The sequence below is a fragment of the Acomys minous genome (assembly GCF_964271855.1).
Source record: "Acomys minous genome assembly, chromosome: 14".
Lineage (NCBI taxonomy): Eukaryota > Metazoa > Chordata > Mammalia > Rodentia > Muridae > Acomys > Acomys minous.
In genome coordinates this window covers 91,381,275-91,401,349 of record NC_140496.1, presented here as the reverse complement: position 1 = coordinate 91,401,349, position 20,075 = coordinate 91,381,275, and the positions used below count along the sequence as shown (strand labels likewise).

Here is a 20,075-nt window from a genome sequence, read left to right as displayed (position 1 = left end):
TCTCTCAATGACAGAAACCTTCCTTGCACCTAGTGAACTACTGTGCATGTTCCAAGTGCTCAATAAGTGATAGCCAGACACTGAAGCCCTGGACAAGTCATTTGGGGACACACACACACACACACACACACACACACACACACACACACCAGAGGCTCAGGGAACACTTTGCAAGAAAAGCCAGTAAGCATATAAGAGCTGTAAACCGGGAAAAAGACAACATAATGGTGTCTGCTGAGCATGCCACTGCCACTGCCACTGCCACCATAAATCCATAGCAGTTGTTGCCTGTATTGGCCCTGCACAAAAACGGATCTGTCAGTAGTCAGGCAAGGATGTAGGAGTGGCTTGTGGGGTCCCACTGCCTTTTCCTGATCTATTGGCTACTTGTTGTTTATGGGAGAGAGTGGAGAATCACTGTCTTTGGCTGTGTACTCATTTGTGAGCTCACTGGATTCCAATGGAGAGTTCCAGGCCCACGGTCACACGGAGAGCCGAGAGCCTAGTCCCAGTTAAATGTTTTGGGTCTTAATTCAGAGCAGAAAGATGTAGATGTGTGAAGGAGACTGGAAGGGAGAAGGAGGGTTGGGTGGGAGGGAGATGGAAGGGAGAAGGAGGGCTGGGTGGGAGGGAGATGGAAGGGAGAAGGAGGGCTGGGTGGGAGGGAGATGGAAGGGAGAAGGAGGGCTGGGTGGGAGGGAGATGGAAGGGAGAAGGAGGGCTGGGTGAGAAGGAGGTCAGAGAGGCTGTGGAGTAAGCTTGGTAAGTATGCACTATCTTGTATGAAATTGTCAGCAAAATGAATGACTAAGAAAATAGCTTTTTAAAAAGTTCTTTTAATGTATCATGGCTGCAAGTAAAAACAGCCTTTTTTCCCTCACTTTGGAGGACATTCTAGTGGGATTCTAGATGAGAGAATCATGGGAGAATGGCAAAGCAGAAGGATCCAGAGGGTCCTAGAAGCCTACAAGTAGAACATTATGATAGGCAGATTTGGGCACAGGGGTCCTGCTCAAACTAAGGCACCAGCCAAGGACAATACAGGCGGTAAACCTTAAACCCCTACCCAGATCTAGACAATGGACAGAACACTCTCCACAGTAGAGTGGAGAGTGGGATATTACTTTCTCACATACTCTGGTGCCTCATATTTGACCATGTCCCCTGGAGGGGGAGACCTGGTGGCACTCAGAGGAAGGACAGCAGGTTACCAAGAAGAGACTTGATACCCTATGAGCATATACAGGGGGAAGTAATCCCCCTCAGGAACAGTCATAGGGGAGGGGAATAATGGGAAAATGGGAGGGAGGGAAGAATGGGAGGATACAAGGGATAGGATAACCATTGAGATGTAATAAGAATAAATTAATAAAGGAGAAAAAAACAAAAAAAAAGTTTAAAACATATCTACAAATATGAATAGGTATTTATATGATATATGTATAGATGCAGGATGCATGGCTAGGATACTTTCATGAGTCAAAGCCTTTTCTAAAAAGCTAATGTCAATTTAATAATATATGATTGTTTTCATTGTGCTGGATTAACACAAAGCAGTCTTTATGGTTATCCTGTTTAGGTACTGTTGTCAGTTAGAAAAACATATTTTTCCTATCTAACTTTGTTGTTCCTACATTATTATGGCCAGTCAGCCTGGCTAATCTGGAAGATGCAGGCATTTAGTTGATTATTAGTCAAGATGTTGCTGTGAAGGTGATTTAGAGATACGCTAGTTCACTTGTCATCAGTTGACTGTAAGTAGATTGCCATAGATAACATTGATGGGCCTCATCACACCATCTGAAGACCTCATGAATAAAGTCTGTGAGGCATAAAGCAAGGACCCACAGACACAGGAACTTTGATTCAACCCTACAGGGGATTCTGAGCATTTACAAGTCACCTTACACCTGGACCCATCTGCTTAGGAGAGCCTGGTAAACATACAAGTGGTCTTTAGGAAGACAGCCAGAGGGGGATGTAAGTTCCTGCACACTCCAGCTTTCTCCACATGCAGACAAATGCTGGGACAGCTGTAGACTGAGGTAAAGGCACATGGAGGACAGCCACAGGGACGAAAAGAGGACCACAGAGAATATCTTCCAACCAGGATTGAAAAGGACTTGGAAAGTGGGCTGGGACAAGGCAAATAACCAAATTTCATTGAAGGAACACATCTCATACAATGTCATATTCTGTGATTTTATGTACAGATGGCCTTATCATTTCCCCCATTTTAAACTCTCAAAAAAAATATGACTATTTTATCTCCTGAGATTCTTGAGACAAACAACGTAGACTTCAATGCCTTTATAGTTAAACTAAAGAAAAATTATTACTAATACAGGAAATAATTTGACTAAAATTGGAACTACACTCTGTTCCAGGTGTTTGAAGCCAGCTCCTCTCCCAAGCCTGGGAAGGTATTAGGTGTGTACTGAGTGTTTTGTTTGTTCAAAGCCTTGTTTCAAACATGACTCATTCACATGATTCTACATGACACCGTCTCGAGTTCCATGGCTCAAGACTGAACCCTTTCTCCCACCAGTTTTCTTCTTTGGAGAGCTGAATAAATTTAGTCTTTCTTTGAAAGGTTAGATTGGCACTGCGTTGCCTTCACCCACCATGCTATTCTACTTCTGCATAAGAAAAGTGGAGAAAGGATTCCACAGAAAGAAAGAAATAAAAACTCACACTGACAGGAAAGAACAGACAGAAAGAATGACTCCTGGCAGTCCGCTTCTGGATTTCACTGCATTCTTGGCCCAGCTGCATGCCCCCAAGGTCCATAGGACCTGAAAATACTTTAATCACTCTTTACTGTTTTGTGTTCAAGTTGGGTCACATTTAGGTTATGAAAAAATCAGTGCGTGTTAGTTAGCTTTTTAATACTGTAACAAAATAACCCAGATAACTTATAAAGGAGAAAGGTTTACAGAGACTCTCTGTTTAAGTCTATGTCTGATTGGTCCCATTGTTTGGGGGCCGTAGTGGCACATTGGGGCAAGAGCATGTGACATGGAAGAACAAGTCATTTACCATGTGGCTGGAGAGAGTGAGAAGGAGAAAAAAAACAGATTTGTGGACTTAGAATAATTTTTTTAATCACAAATGGCTAGAAGACGTCCTACTAGATTCCACCTCTTAAAGTTCATACCACTTCCCAACCATATCAAACTGAGAACCAGGCCTTATTACACAAGCCTTTGAAAGACATTTCAGAGCCAAACTGTACCACATGAATAATGAGTAGCCAGGACATTTTATTTACAATATCTAAGATTGGGAAGCGATCAAGATCTCCTTCAGTAGGTGGTACAACCAGACAATGGCATATTTAGTTACCTCAAGAAGTGAAGGGTGGAGGACTTAAGTGCATATTACATGGTGAAAGAAATCAACCTGCCAAGGGTCATTCTAGATGATTCCCACTGTATGATCTTCTGGAAGAAGAGAAAGAATATATGTTAATGAGTTGCTATAACAATATACCCAGAGCTGAGTACCTTGCAAAGAAATGAGACTTACTAAACTCACAGTTTTAGAGGGCAAGGGGGATAACCCTGGAAAGTTCACAATGGCAGGTCCTATGCAGAAGAGGATGCCTGGTGAGACCAGAGCCACAAAGTTTCTGAAGTAAGGTTCACTTTTTAATAGCCTGTTTCCTGGACCTAGCTAGGGTTCCATGATAACTATATCGATCTCTTTTTAAAGGAGATGCCCTGATTACCTGGCACTAGTGTGGTTTTAAATGAAAATCACAAATGTTCTATTTTACCAATAAAGACTCAGGAGCCAGATGCTGTGGTAAAAACCTGCTAGCTCAGAGAAACAGAGAGAAAGCACTCAGCTGACCTTCATACTCAACTCACAGTATGATGGAAAAGGCCCAAAAAGCTCACTAGCTCAGCTGACAGCCCAGGAGGAAAAGGTCAAAAAAAAAAAAAAACCCACAAGGCCAAAGGCTTGCTAGCTCAAAGCACAAAACAACCCACAAAGCTAAAGTCTAAGGAGCTGATGATCTCAAGAGCTCAAGTCCTTCCACTTCTACATGCTGTCTTAAATGTTGCTCAACTCAAAAGTGCCTACTACTCTTAAATCTCTGTCAGCTGGTTCCTTGCTCTGCCTCCTGATCTAGGGTTAACTTTATTAAATCCTGTGTACAGAAAGCTCTTGGACTAAAGGTGTGTGCTAGGGCTGGCTGAACTACACCTTAATCACCTGTTTACAATAACCAGAAAGTTATTGGATTAAAAGTTTGGGCTCACCCACGCCAAACAGAAGACAAGTTTTTACAGTTCACAGTCTCAAGGATCACCATGGAACCAAATATCCCGCAACACACTAGGCTTCTTCTCTTAGAGGTTCTAGAACCTCCTAACACCACCATACTTCTGACCAGGTTTCCAGTACAAGAGACTCTTGAGGGAAGGGCACTACTTGTAAACCACCACCCTATATAAACTGCAGAATAATTTGTAGTTTCTAGGAGATAGCAGAGAAAGTGTAGCCTTAGATGAACAGGACCAAACAAACTTCTGTGTTAGTGAAAACGCTGTGTGGAATGGTTCTGAGTACATGGAATTATAACCCATAGAATATACAACAGGAGTGAATGACGGTGTAAAGTGTGCGCTGTGAGTGATGATGCTGTTTCAGATTGAGTTTATCAGTTCATATACTCTCTGCTGGAGGACAACACTAGTGGGGAAAATGTTCCTGTGGGGGACCAGGAGACTATAGGATGGCTCTGGACCTTCCGCTCAACTGCGTTATGAACCTAAAATTGTCCTTAAAGCATAAAGTCACACTAAGTAATAATTACAACAGAAAACTAGAATATCATCGTTTTGTTCTGTGAAGTCAGTCAGGGAGAAGTTTTGGGTAGAGACAGTAAACAGACAGTATGGAATATCCAATATCAAGCAGAATGGCAATAACACTGTAGGTAAAATAACAAGAGCACACGTAAAGATGCAAGAAGGGTTCCCAGAAGTCACCTAGGAAGGAACACTTTTCCAAAAACCATTTTTCCATATATATAAGATTCACACTAATGCCTTCTTGGTGTCTGCTGGAGCCTGTGCTCTGCCTCTTCTCCCTGTCAAGGAAAACTTTTGCCTCCCCCTGTTCTGAAGCAAGCATTTTGCTTTATCCAAAAGTGTGAAAACCTTCCTCTGTACTCAAACAGCAACATAATTTGAGATTGATTCTAAAAGAACCTCGCCAGAAGATGAATCAAGAAGCTGGAGGGAACTGCACTGGGGGGGGGGGGAAGGTAGGAAGGGGGAAAGTGCCTTGCCTTGTGCAGGTGAAAGGCTGGCAACTGGCTTCTGGGAGTCAGTCTATCTCCTCCAAACTACTTGGCACCTACCTGTGTCAGAGATAGAAAAATTGTCAGGACACCTATTTGCATTGTCTTATAAAACTGAAAAACAAAGTAGGAGGATTTTTCTCCTCAGAAAAAGTCTATATTAGATTACTGACGTCACCAATAAAGACTAGTGTAGGCATAAGGTTATTGTGTGATTCAAATGCTGATTTCTGTATGCCCCTCCACCCTCTATATTTGCTTACAATCCTTGTCCTGAGAATCTCCTGTCTTAATATTGTGTAAAAACTGCTCCCCAGTTGTACCCTGATATTCCAATAATGCAGCTTATAGCCAATCACTAAAGGGGAAGGGGAGAATAGAGTTGGACTTCCTGCCTTCCAAGGGAGGAGGAGTTAGAAGAGGAAGTAGGGGATTCTGCCACAGGCAGAGGTCCAGGAGACATTGTTAAAGGTTATTTTTATATGTCAAGAAGACATCAAGAGAAGAGAGCAGGTGAGCAGGGAAAGCCTTAAAGGGCAAATATCTCTGGGATTTATGATGGGAGGAAGCCAGACTAGCTTAGAGGGTTAAGAATGGATTAAAACTGCTCAGGGTTGGATTGTAATGCTTGATAAACAAATTATTTGGAGGTTAAGAGAGAAACTGCTAAACAGACTCATAATTTAGAAGCACCATTAACATTTTGGTTTACAAAATGGGGTAGAATTCACACTAATCTAGCTAGAACTTACATAGGATCTAAACTTAAACAGAAAAGAGGTTCTTAGTTTTGTTCATTAAGAGAGCAACTGCAGTTTCTAAGGCCAGAGCTCACAGCTTCCTGGTTAGACCCTCTGCAGTGCAGCAAAGCCTAATGTTGGCTTCAGAAAAACAAAAACTGGAACAAATCCCAGAGTGGCAAAGCAAAGGCATTTTCTTTTAAGAAATACTTGCTAAGAAAAAAAAATGTGACTTTTTAACAGAAACAAGCTTCTTCAAAGCCAGACTTTCCTAGCCAAGGCAGGAAGCTAAGTCCCTTTTGGAATTTGTGGACTCAATGACGTTCCAGGATTGGGAGGAGGCAGTGAAGCCTCTCCATGGAAGCAGGAACCAGAGACAGGCTGAGAATCCCAAGCGTTTGAATTGGTAAATTGTAGAAGGGAAGCTGGATCTAAGAAAGTAAAATCGTTGGGGAGAGGTTTTGAGATTAAAGACAATTATTTTCTGTGTTGGAAATGGAGGAAGGCACAGTGACACCAAGCCTTTGGACCCTATAGAATGCCATTTTATATGACTTAAGGATAGAGATTACAAATACTGCCATATTAAAGTCTCTCCTTAAAAGTTGTCATTTATCCTGGGCCCCTTTCTGCTGCTCTCTCTCCTTTTCACCTGAATGACGTTATGAACCAACTTTGCAGTACATTTGCACATTTATATGGTTTGCCTAAGCACACGGAGCCATGCAGCAGTGAACTGAACCCTCAGAAACTTTGAGCCAAAACAAACATCTTTCATGTTTCCTCAGACTCTTTGTGATAAGCACAAGAAAAATTTGAAAGGAATAGGATAGTTGCTGCAACTAGGCCTCACCAGGTGCTTAATAAGCCTTTGAAATGGATTTTCAGGGGGATTGTTTTTAAAAGGTTTATTTTTATATTTTATTTGTGTTTACATATCTTGGTGTAAATACTACATGTATATGTTTTCTGTGGAGACAATAAGAAGATATCAGATCCCCCGGAGCTGGAGTTCCAGGGAGCTGTGGGCCACCGAGTGTGGGTGCTAGGGACTGCTCTGAACTGCTGAGCCACCTTTCTAGGCTCTATAGGAGGAAGTTGCAAGAATTTGAAAACTCTAGATAGAGAAGCCTTAAAATGTTGTAAGCCTAATTTTTTCTTTTAGAGGTCCTCGTGTCTTTTATTTTTAAAATATATTTTATTAATTTATTCATATTATATCTCAATTGTCATCCCATCCCTTGTATCCTCCCATTCCTCCCTCCCTCCCATTTTCCCCTTACTTCCCTCCCCTATAACTGTGACTGAGGGGGACTTCCTCCCCCTGTATATGCTCATAGGGTATCAAGCCTCTTCTTGGTAGGCTGCTATCCTTCCTCTGAGTGCCACCAGGCCTCCCCATCCAGGGGACATAGTCAATATAGGGCACCAGAGTTCACGTGAAAATCCGTCCCCACTCTCCACTCAACTGTGGAGAATGTCCTGTCCATCGGCTAGATCTGGGTAGGGGTTTGAAGTTTACTGCACATATTGCCCTTGGCTGGTGCGTAACTTTTTAATTTACTTTTTAAAAAAATGTGCATTGGTGTTTTATCGTCATGTTCATCTGTGAAGGTGCCAGATTCCCCTGGAACTATAGTTACAGACAGCTGTGAGCTGCCATGTGGATGCTGGGAATTGAACCCAGGTCCCCTGGAAGAACAGCCAGTGCTCTTAACTGTTGAGCCATCTCTCCAGTTCCTATAAGCCCACAGATTTGTCCTCAGGCCTCCACCATTGGATACCTATCCCCCCCTGCCCCACGCACTGATTTTTTTTAAGATAAGAAAAGCAATTATTTTGCACTGGAACAACAGGAAAGAAAGCTTGAAGATGCTTCTGAAATTGCTCCAGACATCTAGCCTTCATAGAATAAAGGATGTAAACATTTTTAACTCAACTAAATGACTTTTCTTTGAGAAGTCCAATGCATCCCACATTCACAGAGATGCTTAGGGAAGTGTTTCACTGAGTTCATCCACCCAGGTATTCAAAGTCTGCTGCTTCCATGGTAGGGTGTGTGTGATGCTACTCAAACTGGCATCAGACTTTCATATTGCTCACATGATAATCGGTTTCTAGTTATGCATAGTGTTGAACTTGTAGAGTCAAGGAGGCCTACCCTTGGATGCCTAAGAAGCCAGGCAACACACAGTAGCATCAGAATCCCTGTGGGAAGTAGGTGCATGAAATTGTTAAGAGCAAATCCTAGGTTGGAGAGGTGGACCAGCAGTTAAGAATGTGTATTACTCTTCCAGAGGACCTGAGTTCGAAACTCAGAAGCCACATCAGGAGGTTCACAGTTGTCTATAACTCCAACTCCAGGGGATCCAACACCTCTGTTCTCATAATGCATCCTACACACACACACACACACACACACACACACACACACACACACACACACACACACACACATACACACCCCACATCACACACACATACACATGACTAGAATAAAATAAATCTGATCTTTAAAATGCAAAAAACAAAAGCAAGACTCAACCCTAAAGGACAATGGAAACTTTAGAATGTTAGGTATGCCAGCAACATAGAATGCCTGCCTACCAAGTTAAGCTTCAGACAATTGGTGAACTGAGTCCAAAAGAGGCTGCAAATGGAAAGGCCACAGGGCCAGGCTATGCAAGCCACCATATGTGCTTGGTGTGAGACAGGTATGTCCAGGATTTACTATTTATCTTGCTGTGTTTGGTCTTGATTTGGGCCCATTATTCACTGCTATTCTATTTTTGGAGTAGGAATATTTACTCTGTTGATTAAATGGTGAAAATGTGTAATTTTTTCTATTCATATAACTGCTCACAGCTAGAATTTGGCCTTGGTCTTTGAACAAGTTTGGGTGTAACTTGTTTGAATAATATTAGAACTGTTAAGACTATTGGAGACTCATTTTGTATCACACAATCTCCATGAGAATCTGTGAGAGTAATGTTATAATTTGAACATGAAATATTCCACAACTTGTATGCTTTTCTACACTTGGCTCTCAGCTGGTCTCTACCTAGAGGAAGTAGGACATCCTGGTGCATGTCCTGGGGGACTATATTGCCTTGGTCCTTTCTCTCTCATACGTTGTTCTGCATTCTGTCTGGCAAGGGTCAAACATTTCCCCTAAACACACTCCTGCTTCCAGAATGATTTGCAGAAGCTCGTGGGACCAGGAAATTGCGGAATGAACTCTCTGAAGCTGTGAGCTAACCTATTATTAATCCCTTTCATCCATCATTAATTGCTTCTTTCTCTCTCTAACAAGAAACCAAGCTTTTTATTGTAATATAGTTCTTATATAAAAATCAAAGAAATTTTATTTGGTAGCTCTGTCATATTAGTTGTTCTAAGACAAATATACTTAAATTGAAACTAAAGCAGGCTTTGGTTGCATGACTAGCTCACAAGACTATTAGAAGAGCTGTTCATGAAAGCGATTGATGTACATGTTTAGTGTTGATAAACTATGAATATAAAGAATGAAAAACTGCTTAGTAGAAAGTGGATAGTTACTATGCACTTTATCTACAGATCATGGCCCCTGATCCAGAGTCATATAACTACTGATGTCTACTTTCCTCAAGGAAAACAAATGCATATGTTTACTTACGAATAGTCACCCATCTCTTCTCCACAGATATCTGCCTGCAGAAATAAAATTTGTGCATGAATTTATCTTTAATCTACATTTTACTCCGAGGAAAGTATATTATATTTTTTCTCTAAAGTCCTAATCAGCATGTATGCATAATTAAATATATTATTTTTATTTGGTTACTCTGAATCAACTCTTTTGACACTAAACAGTATTCAATTTCAGTTACAAATCGTATTAAAGGGAATTGGAAAAGGTCATTCTGTTTTCAAGTGCATTTTAATGTAATAATGGTGTCAAGTGTGGTGTTCCCAGTTCTTGGACATTTAGATAAATGTGATCTGGTTTTTGACTGTGGGCCTAGGCATAGATCCAGAGTCCACAAAACTCCATCTTCCTCTGTTTCTTTGCATTTCTTTGGCTTAACGCTATCTGTGTGTTATTTCAGTATCATAAGTGAATGATAGATGGTTAAAAGTATAGGGCATGGGTGGGTGTAACTTACATGCAAATGCAATATAATTTAATATAATACACTTAGGCATCATCAGATTTTAGAATAGGTAAACATACTCATATCCATCCTCCAAGAGACAGTTGTGTATATAATAAATCATTTGCCTTTTTTATTTAAGAGAAACTCAAACCAGTGAAACAATAATAAAGAAAAACCTGTTGTATTGATATCAAATATTGTAAAAGGAAAGGTATTTTAAAGCATGGACTTCAGTGCTCAATCACACCTTGCATGTATCTAACAATTAGGCTTAGTTGCGTACAAGAAAAAAGAAAATATCTTTGAATGAAGAAGAAAAAATATAAACTTTAGTTAGATAATGCTGAGGTATTGTTTAACAACAAAGACTGAGCGGCTGCCTTTACAGGCAGGTTAATTAGACATACATTGCAAAAATGGCTTTCTCTTTTTAGAGTAGATGAGTTCTGGGAGACAAAAAAGTACTGGAAAAATTAAAAAAAGCCCCATGCTTCTATATTGAGAATGGGAAAGAAATGATTATGGACGCTATTGAATTGTACTGTGAACTCTCCTCTATTAAGTTCCTTTGAATTTGATATAACTCTTCTGAACACTTTTTTTTTTATTTCTAATACATATGTATGAATTACATAAATATATGCAGTGCTATTTTGCATGTTTTAAAAATTATACAAATCCTATTACACTGTACATATTCTTTAGTGACTTGCATTTTGAACATTCCTTTTAAGATTTCTTCATGTTAGTATGTCTAGCTCTAGTTTGCTCACTGAAATTTTATATAGGCCTTATCGTATGAATAAATAGATGTTTATCTAGAATCCCATTAATGGGCTTTAATTTTCATTTGTGTTATTTATTTATGTAGCTATAAAAGGTATTGTTGTTTATGAACATTTGATTAGCTGCTCTTTGGATAAATGTGTGCACAGGGTATATTAAGAAGAACCACTGAGATGAAAGCTATGCACATCTTCAACTTTATTTGACATTTATAATTACTTTCAATCTAACTGAACCGATATGCTTTGCTCACAATATCTGATTTTCAACACCACCCTTAATTTTTCTCCATTTAGGATATTGTTGGCTGTGGATTTCTCATATACAGCTTTTATGACATTGAGGTATATTCCTTCAGGACTTTTATTATGAAGTCATGTTGGATTCTTGTCAAAGGCCTTTCTGCATCTATTGAGATGATCATGTGGTTTTTGCTTTAAGTCCATTTATGTGATTTATTACATTTATCAACCTCAGTATTTAAACCCTCTCTGCATGTCCACATTAAAACTACCTGATTGCAGAGGATGATATCTTTGACATATGCCTACACTGGGTAGTTTTGTTTTCAGCAATTTGGTGCAAACTAGGGCAATCTGGAAAAGGGAAAACTCAACCAAGAAAATGCCTTTATCAAATTGGCTTATAGGAAAGGTTGTGTAGTATTTTGTTGACTAGTGATTGGTGGGAAGGCCCATCCCAATGTAGGTTGTGCTACCCTTAGGCAGGAGGTCCTGAGAAATATAAGAAAGGTGGCTAAATTTGAGCCTGGGGAGCAATATAATAATCAGTGTTCCTCTATCGCCTCTGCTTTAGGTTCTGCCCTGACTGAACTCCTGCATGGCTTCCCTCAATGACAGTGAGCAAAATGTGAAAGCCAAAGAAAACCTTCCTTCCCCAAGTTGATTTTGACCATTGTGTTCATCATGGCAATAGAAAGCATACCAATATAGTGCTTGCACTTGGTTTGAAAGTTCTTTATTGAGATTTTTACAGCTATGTTCACCAGGAATATGCTGTCATATGGTTATTGTGTCATTCAAATGCTAATTTCTGTACACCCCCATATCTGGTTGCAGTACTTGTTCTGAAAATCCCATCTCAAGGAAACACTCCCCCCCCCCCCCCCCCCCGCCAATTGTCCCCTTGTGTGCCAACAAAGCAGCTTATGTACATTATGTACAATTAATGAGCAGGGGAGAGACTAGGGCTGGACTTCCTGACAGCCAGGGGAAGAGGAGTTAGAAGAGGAAGTAGAGGATTAAGCCAGGGGACTCAGCCACAGGCAGAGGTACAGGAGAGATGAAGATTTGGCTGAAGCAAAGAAAGGACTAGAAAGCCAGTAACTTGGGGATTGTGGCAAAGATGGAGTCAGGATAACATAGAGAATAAAGAACAGACTTAAACTGCTCAAGATTAAGTTGTGAAGCTTATTTTTAAACAAAGGTAAAAGAGTCTCAATTATTCCTATGATAGCCAGGTTAAGAGAGAAACTAAGTGAAACAAACACAGTTATATATAAAATTAACTTCAACAGGGATACTTGATGGTAGTTCTCTCTTTCTTTAATTGGTTTTTGTATTAGATTAATACTGGCTTGTAAAAGGCCTTAGAAGTAGCTATTCTAGACCTACTTTTTGGAATACTTTGAGAAGTATTGAAAATAAACTAAAATGAAAGCATAAAAAACTAAAGCCCTTGGAGCAGAATAACAAGAGTCGTATGTGGGAACTTTATATCTTTGAGTGCCTGCATTAAAAATATCAGGAAGAGGATATAGCATTTTTGGTTCTAAGCTATTTACATTCAGAATATAAAATATATCATTTTGCTGTTTTTGGATTGCTGATAAATGGTCGGGGATTATTATAATATTCATATTTTTGTGAGTCGATGTTTTTCTTGTACTTTAAAAAAATAAAAAAAACAAACCCCCACAAAATGAAATTAAATTTAAAAAAAGGCAAAAACCAACGAGACAAAAAATAAATGCCAAGACAAAATAAAACTCAACAAAAGTCCACAAAAATATGCTTGAGTTCATTTTTTTTTTTCCTTGCCCAACAGCTCCTGGCCATGTGACCTGCCCGGAATGTACTTGATTTACCAAATAATTCTCCACTGGAGAGAGCTTGTTTTTTCCTTCACTTGTGGGTATCAGTTGCAGGTAGCTTCCTGGTATCCGATATCCATTTCCCTCTCAGTGTTGGGACCCCTTCTGTCTTGGATCTGTGCAGTTTTGTGTGCGCTGCCGCAGATTCTATGAGTTCATTTGTACATCAGTCCTTTGTTGTCTAGACAACATTATTGCCTTAGACTCACCCATCTCCTCTGGCTCTTGCAGTCTTTCCAATTCCTCTTCTACATAGATCCCTGAGCTTTCAGGGGAGGAGTTTGATGAAGATATACAGTTTAGGACAGAGTGTTCTGAAGTCTCTTACTCTCTGGCCATTATCCAGTTGTGAGTCGCTGTGTTAATGCCTATTTACTGCAAGAGGGAGCTTCTCTAATGATGGCTGAGTGAGGCACTAACATATGGGTATAGCATTATATCATGAGGGATCATTTCATTTCTATGTTCCTTTAGAAAAATGATAGTTTTAGTTTTTCCCATAGGCCCATCATTGATCTGGTCTCAGGTTCTTTGCCACTCTAGGGCTCTGGTGAAGTAAAACTTAAATTAAAAAGAAGTGCGTGGTCAACTCCACACCAGTTGTGCCACTTTTTCCCCAGTATATCCTTCAGGCAGATCGCTATTTAGATTGCAAGATTTGTAGCAGGATAGTTTGGCACCAGCTTAACTTCTCTGTGTTCAATGACATAAGTGTTGCCTTCAGCAATAGGGCCTTACCATCGGGTGGTGGAGAACCACCAATAGCCTTGGAAATACACTTTGATGTTTGGGGAATTCCATGGGATGGATTTTGGCCAATAACTCAATAACTTAATTCCTGGTACTAGAGATTTTACTTGGTGGTTTAAGTTATCTAATTGTTGCATTGTCTCCCCTATGATTTGATGACTCCATTTATATTCCTTTCATATATGTATATATTTTAGGAAACTTCTACAGTGGTAGGTTTCCATGTTTATTTGTGTGTGTGTGTGTGTGTGTGTGTGTGTGTGTGTGTGTGTTTGTATTTTAATGTTAACTATCCTTTCCCATATTCACATTTTTACCCCTCTCTCCCAGCACTTTACCTATTTAATTTTCCTTTTCTACATGACACTGTATTGTAATTTTGCTTCCTTGGTAGATCCTCTTATTTACCCTGGCCTTTTACTAGGTACTTACTATCTGTGGCTTTTTGAATTGTTTCATACACACTGAAAGCTTAAAAGCTAACAGCTTCATATAAGAGAAAACATACAGCATGTGTTGTTTTGGATCTAGGTTATTGTATTTAGAACACTTTTTCTAGATCTATTCATTTGTAAATCTTCTTCTTATTATTATTATTAGAATTAGATTTATTTACATTACATCTTGATTGTAATCCCCTTGCTCTTATCTTCCTGTTCCCACCCTCCCTCCCTCTTCCACCCTATTTCCCTCCCCTAGAGCTCTGACCAGTGGGGTTCTCCTTTCCCAATGTCTGACCAAAGCATATCAGGATAGCCTGCATCCTCTTCCTCCGTGTTCTCACAGGACCTCTCTGCCAAGAGGCAGCAATCAAATCATGGGCACCAGAGTTCATGGAAGAGTCAGGCGCCTGTTGTCCTCTCCCTATGGAGAATGAGCTGTCCACTGGTCTAGGTTCTCTGCTTGCAATGTCCTTGGAGTATCAGTTTCTGCAGGCCCTCCTGGGTCCAGATCTGCCAGCCTTGATAATCTCCATCTGGAGCTTCTGATACCACCCTCAACCCCCACCCTTCCATCCCCCATCTCTTCCATACAACTCACAGCTCTTAACCAAGAGCTTGGCTTTGAGTCTCAGTATTTGTCTTGATCCCCCACTGGATGTAGTCTCTCAGAGAACATCTATGTTGGGCTACTATCCACTTATAAGTGAGTATATACCATGCATGTCTTTATGAGTCTGGGTTATCTCACTCAAGATGATTGTCTCTAGTTCCATCCACTTACCTGAAAATTTGAAGATTTCCTTGTTTTTGATAGCTGAATAGTATTCCATTGTGTAAATATACCATAGTTCCTTTATCCATTCATTGGTTGAGGGACATCTAGGTTGTTTCCAGATTCTGACTACTATGAATAAGGCTGCTATGAATACAGTTGAGCAAATTACCTTGTTGTATGGTGGAGCATCTTTTGTATGCTTAGGAGAGGTATAGGGTCTTGAGGTAGCGTTATTCCCAATCTTCTTAGAAAGCTCCAGGTTGATTTCCAAAGTGGTTATATAAGTTTGTACTCCCAGTAGAAATGGAGGAGTGTTCCCCTTTCTCCACATCCTCGCCAGCATGCCAGCATGTGTTGTCACTTAGCCATTTTATGGGTGTAAGATGTACTCTCAGAGTTGTTTTGGTTTGCATTTCCCTAACGACTAAGGGCATTGAGTATTTGATACTCATCCATTCGTTATTCCTCTGTTGAGAATCCTCTGTTTAGCTCTGAACACCATTTTTAAATTGGGTTATTTAGTTTGGTGGTGTTTAATTTATTGAGTTCTTTATATACCTTGGATATTAGCCCTTTGTCAGATGTAGAGTTGGTGAAGATCTTCTCCCAGTCTATAGGCTGTCATTTTATTCTGTTGACCGTATTCTTTGGCTTACAGAAACTTTGCAGTTTCATGAGGTCCCATTTATTAACTGTCGATCTTAGAGCCTGAGCTATTGTTGTTTTGTTCAGGAAATTATCTCCTGTGCCAATAACTTCAAGGCTCTACCCCACTTTTTCTTCTAACAGATTTAGTATATCAGGTTTTAAATTGAGGTCTTTAATGTACTTGGACTTTAGTTTTGTGCATGGTGATAAATATGGATCTACTTGCATTTTTCTACATGTAGACATCCAGTTACACCAGCATCATTTGTTGAAGATGTTATCTTTTTTCCATTGTATGTATTTGGCTTCTTTGTCAAAAATCAAGTATCCATAGGTGTGTGGGTTTATTTCTGGGTCTTTGATTCTATTCCAATGATCAGCCTGTTTTTTAAATCCATTCTGTTAGCTTGTGTCTCTACATTGTGGAGTTGAGGTCATTGATGTTGAGAGATATTTATGACCAGTAGTTATTGGTTCCTATTATTTTGATGTTAGTAGTGATAAAGTATGTGTATGATCTTCCTTTCTTTTGGTTTTGCAGATGTGGGGTTATTTATTTCTTTTGTTTTCCTGGGTAAAGTTATGCTCCTTGGCTTGGAGTTTTCCTTCTAGTATCTTCTGTAGGGCTGGATTATGGTTAGGTACTGTTTAAAAAAATTTTTTTTTGTGTGTGGACTATCTTGTTTTCTTCATCTATGGTGATTGAAAGTTCTGCTGGCTATAGAAGTCTGGATTGGCATCAGTGGTATCTTAGTGTCTGCATGACATCTCTTCAGGCTCTTCTGGATTTCGTAGTCTCTGTTGAGAAGTCAGTTGTAATTCTGATAGGTTTATGTGAGTTGGTCTTTTTCTCTTGCAGCTTTTAATATCCTTTCTTCATTCTGTATGTTTTTAGTGTTTTGATTATTATGTGGTGGGAAGATTTTCTTTTTTGATCCAATCTATTTAGAGTTCTGTAAGCTTCTTGGATATTTATGGGCATTACTTTCTTTAGGTTAGGGAAGTTGTCTTCTATGATTTTGTTTAAAATGTTTTCTGGGTCTTGCAGCTGGGAGTCTTCTTTTTCTTCTTTTCTCAATATTTTTAGTTTTGATCTTTTCATAGTGTCTTGGATTTCTTCAATGTTCTGTGTCAGGAGCTTTTTTAGATTTAACATTTTCTTTGACTGTTGTATTGATTTCGTGAGTCATATCTTCTATCCCTGAGATTCTGTCTTCCATCTCTGGTATTCTGTTGGTGATGCTTCTGTCTGTAGTTCCTTTCCTCTTCCTTAGAGTTTTCATACCTTGGATCGTGTTTTCCTCATTGCTTCAATCTCCATGTTTAGTTCTTAATTCCTTTTATTCATTTCCTTCACCTGTTTGATTGTAGTTTCCTGTCTTTCAGTGATTTGTTCAGCTCTTTCATTTTGTATTCATATTCTAGTTTGAGGCATTTATTTTCCTCCTTTAAGGCCTTTATCATTTTCATAACCTCAGATTTGAAATCTTTCTCTTGTGCATCGGGTATGATAGTGTCTTCATGGTCTCATCTGGTTCCTCTGGGGAGAGGGCAATGGGATTTTGGTTCTGTGCCCAGCCCAATTCACCTCTGCTGTGTTCACTGTCTCTGTTTGCTCCCTGCTTGTGAGCCAGGTATAACAGCCAGCTGGAAAGCAAGAAAGATAAGGAACAGAGAGGGGCTCCTATGGGCTCGCTTGCCTCCTGGGGTGGAGGACAAAGTGAGATGCTAGTGTTTTTGCAGCCCAAGCCTGTTTCTGAGGCATAGAAGTCAGAAACTGCCCACCAGCCAAGCATGTGGCGCTTGCTTTTGTTGTGTGCTTCCAGTGCCTACTTAGGCTCTGGAACTCTCTGTGGATTTGCTGAGTGACCTGAGGTTAGATCCACTTACGTTCCAGACTATCCTGTCGGCTCTGTGCTGGAAGCCACAGCTGCTGGTATTTTTGCCTGCCACAACTCTCTCTGTGTCCCGGGAGTTCAGAAGCTGCCAGCAGCCAGGTGTGTAGCGCTAGACTTTGGAGCGCTGGTGCTAGTGCCTGGAGGGACCCAAAACCTTTCCGTGGTTTAGTCCAGATGGCTGGAGACCTGACTCAGCCTAACTCCACACAGTTTGGAACCCTCTCACCTGTGGGTCACCAGTACTGGTGTTTTGTTCTCAGGACAGTCCTTAGGTCACTGTACAGTCACCCCTGTCCTGCTGATCAAAAAGGTGTATGTTTGGCACCCGACATCTTGGATCTCCTTTGTAAATCCTTTAGTATTGCTTCTTTGCTTTGTATTTTTGACAACATGACTATAATGTGTCATATAGAGCTTTTTGATATCTATTTGAATTTTTAAATACCTCTTGTAGTTGGATATCCATTTCTTTCTCTAGGTTTGGGAATTTTTTTCTCTAATTTAATTAAATAGGATGCCTGTTCCCTTTGAGTCTTTTTATTTGTGCTCCAAGAATCCCATGTTTGGCCTCTTGAATATATCTTAGACTTTTTGAAGATATTGGTTGTTTATAAATTTTTATTATATATTTCTTATATTATTATTTCAACTTTTTTCTCCGTTTCTGGAATTCATTCTTCTGCATGATCTTGTCTTGATACTTTCTGAAATTCATTTTTAAAAACTCTGATCATTTTCATTTATTGTAGTTCTGTTTGGTTCTTTTTCAATATTTATATTTCCTTGCTTTTTGCCCCTTCATATTTTGCGCTTTCTCTTTCAATACACTCTTTTATTAACTTTGGAAACTATCTTGTAGAGAAGTCTTGGATATATTTCTTGAATTCATGCATGTGTCTGAGTCTTCTATGATCATTAGTTCTTAAAACAAACTGTCTCCATGATATTTGGTTCCATTGTAGGGGGCTTAAGACATTGGGGATGGGTCATAATCTGTGTCATATTCTTTGTGTTTAGCATGTCGGCTGGAATGCATTTGTCTTCCAGCTTTAATTTCTTCCAACTCTATTTGGGTTGTTTTGTGTTGTATCAGTTTTTTTGGACAGGTTTGTGTAAAAACTTCAGCTATGGAAACTGGTGAAGGTTGGGTTGCTCCTTATCTTGCGTAAATGAGGTGACCTGGCCTTGTCTAGGTGAAAATAGGACCACAAACTGGCCCACAAGCTAATAGCAAGGCTAATGAGTGGAGTCGTAAACACAGTTAAATGCATAACTTTTGAAACAGTTAGGGCCTGGAGTCAAAACCAGTGTCATAGTGAACTCTGGGATCCAAATCTCATCCCCAAACTTCAGAAAACACTGTGATCAAAGCCTTGGTCTGGTGGTGATCAAAGCCTTGTAGTCAAAGCTGTGGTCCTGCTGTGAACTCTGAAGTCAAAGCCTTCGTCCTGGGGTGAACTCTGGGGTAAAAGCCTTGATCCTGTGTTGTACCCTGGGACCCCTGAGGTCAAAGCTTCACTCCATTGTTTATAGAACCTCTGGTATCGAGCAGGGTGGGCTCTAAATAGAATCTTAGAAAGCAAATATTCTTTTGTTCCTGATTTTAAGTGAAAATTTTCTACATTTGTAACATTATGTATCGTGTGTGTTGTTATATACTGCCTATTAAATTCACTATGCTTATTTCTTTATGTTCTCATCTATAAAGAATTGGATTTTGTCAGATGTTTAATTTTCAGACACTTTGATGTTTCTATTACTTTTTCTTCATGAAAGTGGTACTATAAAGACTTATATAAGAGTAGATTGTGTGACTTACATAGCTAATTTATTGCTAATATGTTAATGTTAAAGATGTCTTTATGAGTGAATATTTTCTTCATTTTTTGGTTTACATGTTCTTGGCACTAACATATATCTTTATATATATTTAATTATATCCATTTGTTACTCCCATTTTAATTCTGAACTCTCCATTATGTTTAGTATCCACTGGTGTCTTATTTTTGTATGCCAATTTTCATTTGTATAGTTAAACAATGCTTCTGTACATTTCCGTTGCTATATTTTTCTTTTGAGTTTTGTTTCTTTTACAATAAAATTATTTCAGATAAAATACATTTCTTTTGCATGTTGTTGTTTCCTTAGTTTTACTTTAAAATTTTTAATGTTTTTGTGCTCTTCTGTTCTGCCTTTAGAATCTACATTTTCCCTTAACAATAGCACATTCACTTTTATGATATCTCTTTTTAATTATTACTAATTTATTCAGATTACATCTCAATTGTTATCCCATCACTTGTATCCTCCCATTCTTCCCTCTCTCCTGCTTTCACCTTATTCCTCTTCCCTAGGTCTATGACCAATGAGGACCTCCTCCCCTCTTTATGGTCATAGGCTATCAAGTCTTACTCTTTCTTTGAGTGCCGCCAGGCTTCCTCACCAAGGGGAGGTGGTTAAATATGGAGC

General features: G+C 39.5%; 1 protein-coding gene across 1 annotated transcript in view; it reads left to right on the top strand.

The window, feature by feature from the left end:
• Positions 1–20,075, top strand: part of LOC311582789 (uncharacterized protein) — a gene marked incomplete at its 5' end in the record, with an annotated part of 38,780 nt that overhangs the window by 11,603 nt on the left and 7,102 nt on the right. The window lies entirely within an intron of this gene.